Here is a 7,500-nt window from a genome sequence, read left to right on the forward strand (position 1 = left end):
GTTGTTCTTATTCTTGTTATTCTTATTTTTGTTGTTGCTGCTGCTGTTCTAGTAAAAGAGGACCAAAAACAAAAGGAAAAGAACAAGAAGACAAATAAGCAGGAAGAACGATAAGAAGATAAGAAGGAAAAAGGCAGCAGGTGACAAGAGAACGAAGTGGATGAGAAAGACGAAAAGAAGAAGGAAGAGGAGCAAGAGAAGCAGAGAAGGAGGAAAGATTGGGTAAGGAGAGGGGGAGTGGGGTGGCGAAGAGAGGATTACACGTGGCGGGGAAAAACGTCGACGTGACTAATTCATGACCGAGTGACGTCAGACACACACACACACACACACACACACACACACACACACACACACACACACACACACACACACACACACAACACAACACAGCACATTCTAACATGAATCGCGCCACATAGAGAAATACACACACACACACACACACACACACACACACACCACGTGGTTTGTCTTACAGAGTCTGTCTTACGCATGTGTGTGATGGCAAGAGCGAAGAGGAGGAGGAGGAGGAGGAAAATGATAGGGAGGGAAAGAAATAAGAGGAGGAGGAGGAGGAGGAGGAGGAGGAGAGGAAGGATGAGGAAAAGGAAGAATAGGAGAACAAGATATTAGGAAAACTTAGACTGAAAAAGAAAGAGAGAGAGAGAGAGAGAGAGAGAGAGAGAGAGAGAGAGAGAGAGAGAGAGAGAGAAAGGAGCATAAACACACACACACACACACACACACACACACACACACACACACACACACACACACACACACACACACATCCATAAGTATAGAATCAAACGAGAGAGAGAGAGAGAGAGAGAGAGAGAGAGAGAGAGAGAGAGAGAGAGAGAGAGAGAGAGAGAGAGAGTGCCATGGTGTCCCTGACGCGAGGAGTCACGGAGTTCAGCCTTCAACCGGCACTGTGCCAACCCCTCACCCCCCTACCTCTCTCTCTCTCTCTCTCTCTCTCTCTCTCTCTCTCTCTCTCTCTCTCTCTCTCTCTCTGTAATCGTCATTTTTCCCTTCATGGTATCATTTACCATCCACACACACACACACACACACACACACACACACACACACACACACACATATGTCTTAGATGTACATCCTTCCTGCTCTATTTAACACACACACACACACACATGCACACACACTCACACACACACTCACACACACACACACACACACACACACACACACACACACACACACACACACACACACACACACACACACACACACACACACACACACACACACACACACTTGCCAAGATTACTGTCCCTGAAAGAGGAAGAAAACACTCAATCCTTGTCCTCTTAAAACTTATCATTTTTTATTAATAATATTCTTTTTTTTTTCATTATTATTTTTCACTATGATATCTTATATATATGTAGTTTTTATTTATTTATTTATTCATTCATTTATTTATTCGTATACTTATTATTATCAGTCTTTCTTCTTCTTCTTCTTCTTCGTCTTTTTTTTCTTCTTCTTCTTCTTCTTCTTCTTCTTCTTCTTCTTCTTCTTATTATTATTATTATTATTATTATTATTATTATTATTATTATTATTATTATTATAATTATTATTATTGTTATCATTAATATATTTATTCCATTTATTTTTTGGCTTCAGATTGTTCTTCCATTCATTTCTATTTTGATTTCCTATTTTCCATATCTTTTTTTCCTTTACTTTGATATTCTCTTCTTCAGAAGCTCTCCAGGTTTATAAATTAACGTGTTTTACATATTTACATTTCTTCTCCTTCTTCTTTTTCTTCTTCTTCTTCTTCTTCTTCTTCTTCTTCTTCTTCTTCTTCTTCTTCTTCTTCTTCTTCTTCTTCTTCTTCTTCTTCTTTTTCCTCTTCTTCTCCTTCGTCCAAATATTTATTTATTTTTTTCTCCACTGCTATGAACATCGCCATCATCATCATTATTATTTTTATGAACCTTCTTTGTCCTCTTCCTCCACCTCCTCCTCCGCGGTTCAGTGGTTAGATCGCTTGGCTACCAATGCGCGTGCCCCAAAGCAAAGCCAGGTTAGGGCAGTCAGCGCACAGCTCCCCAAACTGTTCATCCTTCCTCGGTGCTGGTGGGTCAGTGGGCGCCTGGAGACCTGTGGAAGGCGACCTGCGGAGACCCGGGTGTCACAGTGGTAAGGGACGTCACTCATTATAGACTCAGAGGCCAAGGAGACGGAGATGAGCACTGAGGCCACGCACAGTTAAAGCCGTCTCTCTCTCTCTCTCTCTCTCTCTCTCTCTCTCTCTCTCTCTCTCTCTCTCTCTCTCTCTCTCTCTCTCTGTATGCATGATTCAAGGTCTAGAATCACAATTTTGTCGATGAGTCAAGCAGACGTGTTGTTCTAAATGAGGAATGAATGAGTGTGTGTGTGTGTGTGTGTGTGTGTGTGTGTGTGTGTGTGTGTGTGTGTGTGTGTGTGTGTGTGTGTGTGTGTGTGTCCGCGCCTGTCTGTCTGTGTCTGCAAACGTTGCGTGTACGCAGGAATTCCAGAGACATGAATATTTAACAAGATGTGATGAGTGTACGTACAGTCACACACACACACACACACACACACACACACACACACACACACACACACACACACACACTCGCCAACTGGGCCATCTCTTAGTTTCATCACAGCGTCACAACAAACAGCACGGACCAGAGAGAGAGAGAGAGAGAGAGAGAGAGAGAGAGAGAGAGAGAGAGAGAGAGAGAGAGAGAGAGAGAGAGAGAGAGAGAGAGAGAGAGAGAGAGAGAGAGAGAGAGAGAGAGAGAGAGAGAGAGAGAGAGAGAGAGAGAGAGAGAGAGAGAGAGAGAGAGAGAGAGAGAGAGAGAGAGAGAGAGAGAGAGAGAGAGAGAGAGAGAGAGAGAGAGAGAGAGAGAAAGGCGTGAACAACTGCAGAACACTTCGATCTCGTCTGAATTCTGCGATGACATTCAGAGAGAGAGAGAGAGAGAGAGAGAGAGAGAGAGAGAGAGAGAGAGAGAGAGAGAGAGAGAGCCACCAGCGGCCGTAGTGCCACAGACACGTACCCCTTCGTATTATCTCCGCGCAGGGTCATTGCTACGCTACCCCAGGCATTAAGCACCAGGAGGCCCCGGCGGCACCAGCGGCGGTGTCAGGGCAGCGCGCGGTGGCAGAGGAAACGAGAGATCTACGAAGGGAAGGAAAATACACCGAGACTAAAATTAGGGTGGAGTGATTCTTGCACTACTTGTCTCACGGAGGGGGTTGTGGGGGGTCAGCGGATGTTGGGGGGAAGTCGAGGGAGAAGTGCCAGCGTTGCCAGATCGTGTTCACCCATATAACAAACGCCATGCTTTTGGCACTTTCTCGTTCGCTTCTAAGCACTCTTGGGTGTTTGTGGTGTCTTTTCTTGTTTGTTTTTTTGTTTTTTGTTTTTTTGTGGGGTTGTGATGTTATAGTGGGTGCTGGCTGTGGCTGAGGGTGTAGGGCCGAGTGGTGAGGGAGTGCCTGAGTGGTGGTGGTGTGTGGTGTGTGGTGGCTTGTGGCATCCCCAGCACACTGCCGGCGCGCATCGACCCGCGGCCACTTCAGGGAATGAATGAAAGGACGGATGAAGCAATGAATGAACCAAAACATGAATGAGTTTACATACGAATAAGAAGAAAAGAGAATAACAACAAGGGGAGAATAACATAACGAGAAGGAAAAGGAGGGAGGAGAAGTTAGATGAAACATGAAGGAAAAGATCAGAACGGAGAATGACGAAGAGGAGGTGGAGATGGAAGAGGAGGAGGAGGAGGAAAGGAAGAAAAGCACATATCTAACACACAGCAGCACGCGTTGCTCTTCTTGGTGGTGGTGATGGTGCTGGTGTGGTGTATATCTTTATCTGTCTGTGTGTCTGTTTGTCTAAGTCCCACGCACTTTATAGTTTTGATGGTAGTGTGTGTTGATGGTGGTGGTGGTGGTGTTGGTAGCAGGTGTATCACATTTTAATTAAAGTGTGTGTGTGTGTGTGTGTGTGTGTGTGTGTGTGTGTGTGTGTGTGTGTGTGTGTGTGTGTGTTTTCATTATCTTTCTTTCATTATCTCGTGCGTGGGTGTACCATGAGAATGTGTGTGTGTGTGTGTGTGTGTGTGTGTGTGTGTGTGTGTGTGTGTGTGTCGGTTAATGGTCCTTAAAATGTCCTTGTCCCTTTTACATCCATTTACACCTTCCCCCTCCTTCCTCCCAACCCCCCACATCCCCAATTGCATGCCCTGAATCTGTATGTGTGTGTGTGTGTGTGTGTGTGTGTGTGTGTGTGTGTGTGTGTGTGTGTGTGTGTGTGTGTTGTGTGTGTGTGTGTGTGTGTGTGTGTGTGTGTGTGTGTTGCCAGCCATCGCCACATCCTCTTAGCCATTCTGTCACCCATCACCTGTTTACATCTGGACATCACTAGTATTTTTGTTCTTCCTCGTGTCCCAGAGATCCTGTATGCACCTGTTTCTTATATATTCAACTTATGATATCTGTCTTTTCCATGTCCTTATCATCTCATTTATCTTATCTATATGCATATACGTTAAACAATAATTTCCATGTCTCCTCATATATACTTATAAACTCTTACCTTCACCTGTCTGAATATATTAATTTTTCACCTCGTATATACACATTACTATTCCTTCATTGCCTAATCTCTTAACTTTCAATCCTTCTCTTCATCGATCCCTGTGTCCTTACGTCTTCTGTGTCCTAATGCCAGTCCCCTGCTGCCACCGTGCCCCTGTCCTCTCTTTGTGTTCCCATGTCCTTCCTTGTCTTTGCTTTGGTCACCATGTCACCATGTCCTAATATGCCTTGTATTGCTTGCTTTTCACTTTACCTCTCTACTTTGTTCTTATATTCTTTTGCCTGTGTCTTTACATTTCCTAATATATCTACTTTTCTTCCTGTTTTTTTTTTTCTATATCAACAATCCCTACGTGTTTGTCCCACTGTCTATGTCTTCGTTTTGCCATTATTTATCTACTTTTTCATCCTATTCCATCGTATTTCTCCACATCTCTAATTATCTTTACGTCTCTGCCTTCAGTCGGTGTCCCCCAGTGCCCTAATCTTCGTGTACCTGTCTTACTTCGTCCTATATACTTTATTTGATAATCTTAGTTATCCTAGTGGCCTCTGCGTCCCTGTCTGAGTGTGTCGTGATGTCTTCGTGCCGCATGTATTTGTACGTGTCTTACTGTGTCTTAATATGTCTACTTTTTCATCATAATCCTTTCCATTTATATTTACGTCTACGTCTTCAGTTATCCTACTTTTCTCTGTTTCCCTGTCTGCATGTGCGTATCCTGGTGCCCCTACGGTGTCCCTGTGTCCCCGTGTCCCCGTGTTGGTGTGTGAGTTGGTGTGCTGGTGGTGTCCCCCGCGCTGAGCCGTGGCCGGGATGAGCTGGGCGGTCCTCCCGGATGTCCATCATTACAGTCCTGGCCGTGTGTGTGTGTGCGCATGAGCGTGTCCTTGTGTTTGTACGTACATGTTTGTGTGTCTGTGTGTCCCTGTGTTTGTGTGTGTATCCGTGTTCGTGTGTGTGTGTGTGTGTGTGTGTGTGTGTGTGTGTGTGTGTGTGTGTGTGTGTGTGTGTGTGTGTGTTACATTATTCAGCTTGTTACTTTCAAAACTTACTATTTCTTCTCTCCTTTCCTCTTCCTCCCCTTCTCTTTCTTCCTCTCTCCCTTCCATCTCTTCCCTTCCCTTCCCTTCTCCCATCACCCTCCTCCCTCCCTCCTTCCCTCCCTCCCTCTCTCCTTTCCATATTACCCATAACCACCCCATCTGACGTACACCTCCCTTCACTGCTCTCTCTCCCTCTCCCCTTCTCTCACTCACTCACTTCTCTCAATTATTCAAAACTCCCCTATCTTCTTTCTCCATCCCTCCATCCACAACCCTCCACCATATCTATTGTGCTGCTGGTGGTGATGGTTGCGGTGTTGTTGTTGTTGTTGTTGTTGTTGTTGTTGTTGTTGTTGTTGTTGTTGTTGATGTTGTTGTTGTTGTTGTATGCATATGTGTGAGTATGTATGTATATATGTGCAGGTACGTATTTGTATGTCTGTATGTAGTATATATAAGGTTTTCCCACAGCATGACTTTATATATTTACATTACGATGGTTACCTTTTGCATTTTGTCACCACCACCATCGCCGCCGCCGCTGCCGCCGCCACCGGAAGGATGACAAGAACAATGGCATTTTGGCTTTTGTGCAAAACCGGAGAGAGGAATATGAAGGATGGTGGTGATGGTGGTGGTGGTGGTGATGATTGTGATGGTGATGGTGGTGGTGATGGTGAAGATGATGAATACGAAGGTTATGATTTGTGTAATGACATTCTTGTCCCTCCTCCTCCTCCTCCTCCTCCTCCTCCTCCTCCTCCTCCTCCTCCTCCTCCTCCTGTTCTTCCTTCTCCTCCTCCTCCTACTCTTCTGCTTCCATTTCTTTCTCCTTTTGCACCCAAGATCCTATCATTCCTTACCTCCTCTCTCTCTCTCTCTCTCTCTCTCTCTCTCTCTCTCTCTCTCTCTCTCTCTCTCTCTCTCTCTCTCTCTCTCTCTCTCTCTCTCTCTCTCTCTCTCTCTCTGCCACCCAACACAGGTATGTCCAGGTATTCTCAGATGTATAAGCTTGGAGATGTGCCCTATTCACACACCTGCGAACACACACACACACACACACACACACACACACACACACACACACACACACACACACACACACACACACACACACACACACACACACACACTTACACACGTGCCTCCCGGTGATTCCTCGTGTGTGTAGAGCCTTGAGGAGACACATGTGCCCGTGTACTTGTGTGTGTGTGTGTGTGTGTGTGTGTGTGTGTGTGTGTGTGCGAGAGTTTGTACGTACAAGGCCGGTCACCACAGAGATGAAAGTTGCACAGTTCATTCATTGGCCGCCCGCCCAGTCCCTCCCTCCCTCCCTCCCTTTCTCTCGCCTGCTTCCCTCCCTCCCTCCCTCCCTCCCTCGCTCCTTCCCTCCCTCCCTCCTACCGTCCGTCCCTCTGCGGCCTTACTCACATCTCCCTCACCTCTCACCCCTGCAGCCTCCTCCTCCTCCTCCTCCTCCTCGTGTAACAAGCCTAGCCTCCCAAAATACGTGTAGTGTGATGATAGAGACCTTTGTAGAAAAGTGAAAGTAAGTACTACTCTCTCTCTCTCTCTCTCTCTCTCTCTCTCTCTCTCTCTCTCTCTCTCTCTCTCTCTCTCTCTCTCTCTCTCTCTCTCTCTGCGTGATGGTGGTGCGAGCAAGTGAGTGAAAGTTTCCGGAACAGGTGTTTGGTTGGAATCTGCTGCTGCTGCTGCTGCGCTCAGAGAGAGAGAGAGAGAGAGAGAGAGAGAGAGAGAGAGAGAGAGAGAGAGAGAGAGAGAGAGAGAGAGAAAGTAAGAGAACAAAAAGACAAAGATAATAAATTATGCAAG

General features: G+C 45.9%; 1 long non-coding RNA gene across 1 annotated transcript in view; it reads left to right on the forward strand.

Moving 5' to 3' along the window:
• LOC135100552 (uncharacterized) overlaps positions 1-7,500 on the forward strand; it is a 234,695-nt gene that overhangs the window by 178,013 nt on the left and 49,182 nt on the right. The window lies entirely within an intron of this gene.

Source organism: Scylla paramamosain, chromosome 1 (assembly GCF_035594125.1).
Source record: "Scylla paramamosain isolate STU-SP2022 chromosome 1, ASM3559412v1, whole genome shotgun sequence".
Lineage (NCBI taxonomy): Eukaryota > Metazoa > Arthropoda > Malacostraca > Decapoda > Portunidae > Scylla > Scylla paramamosain.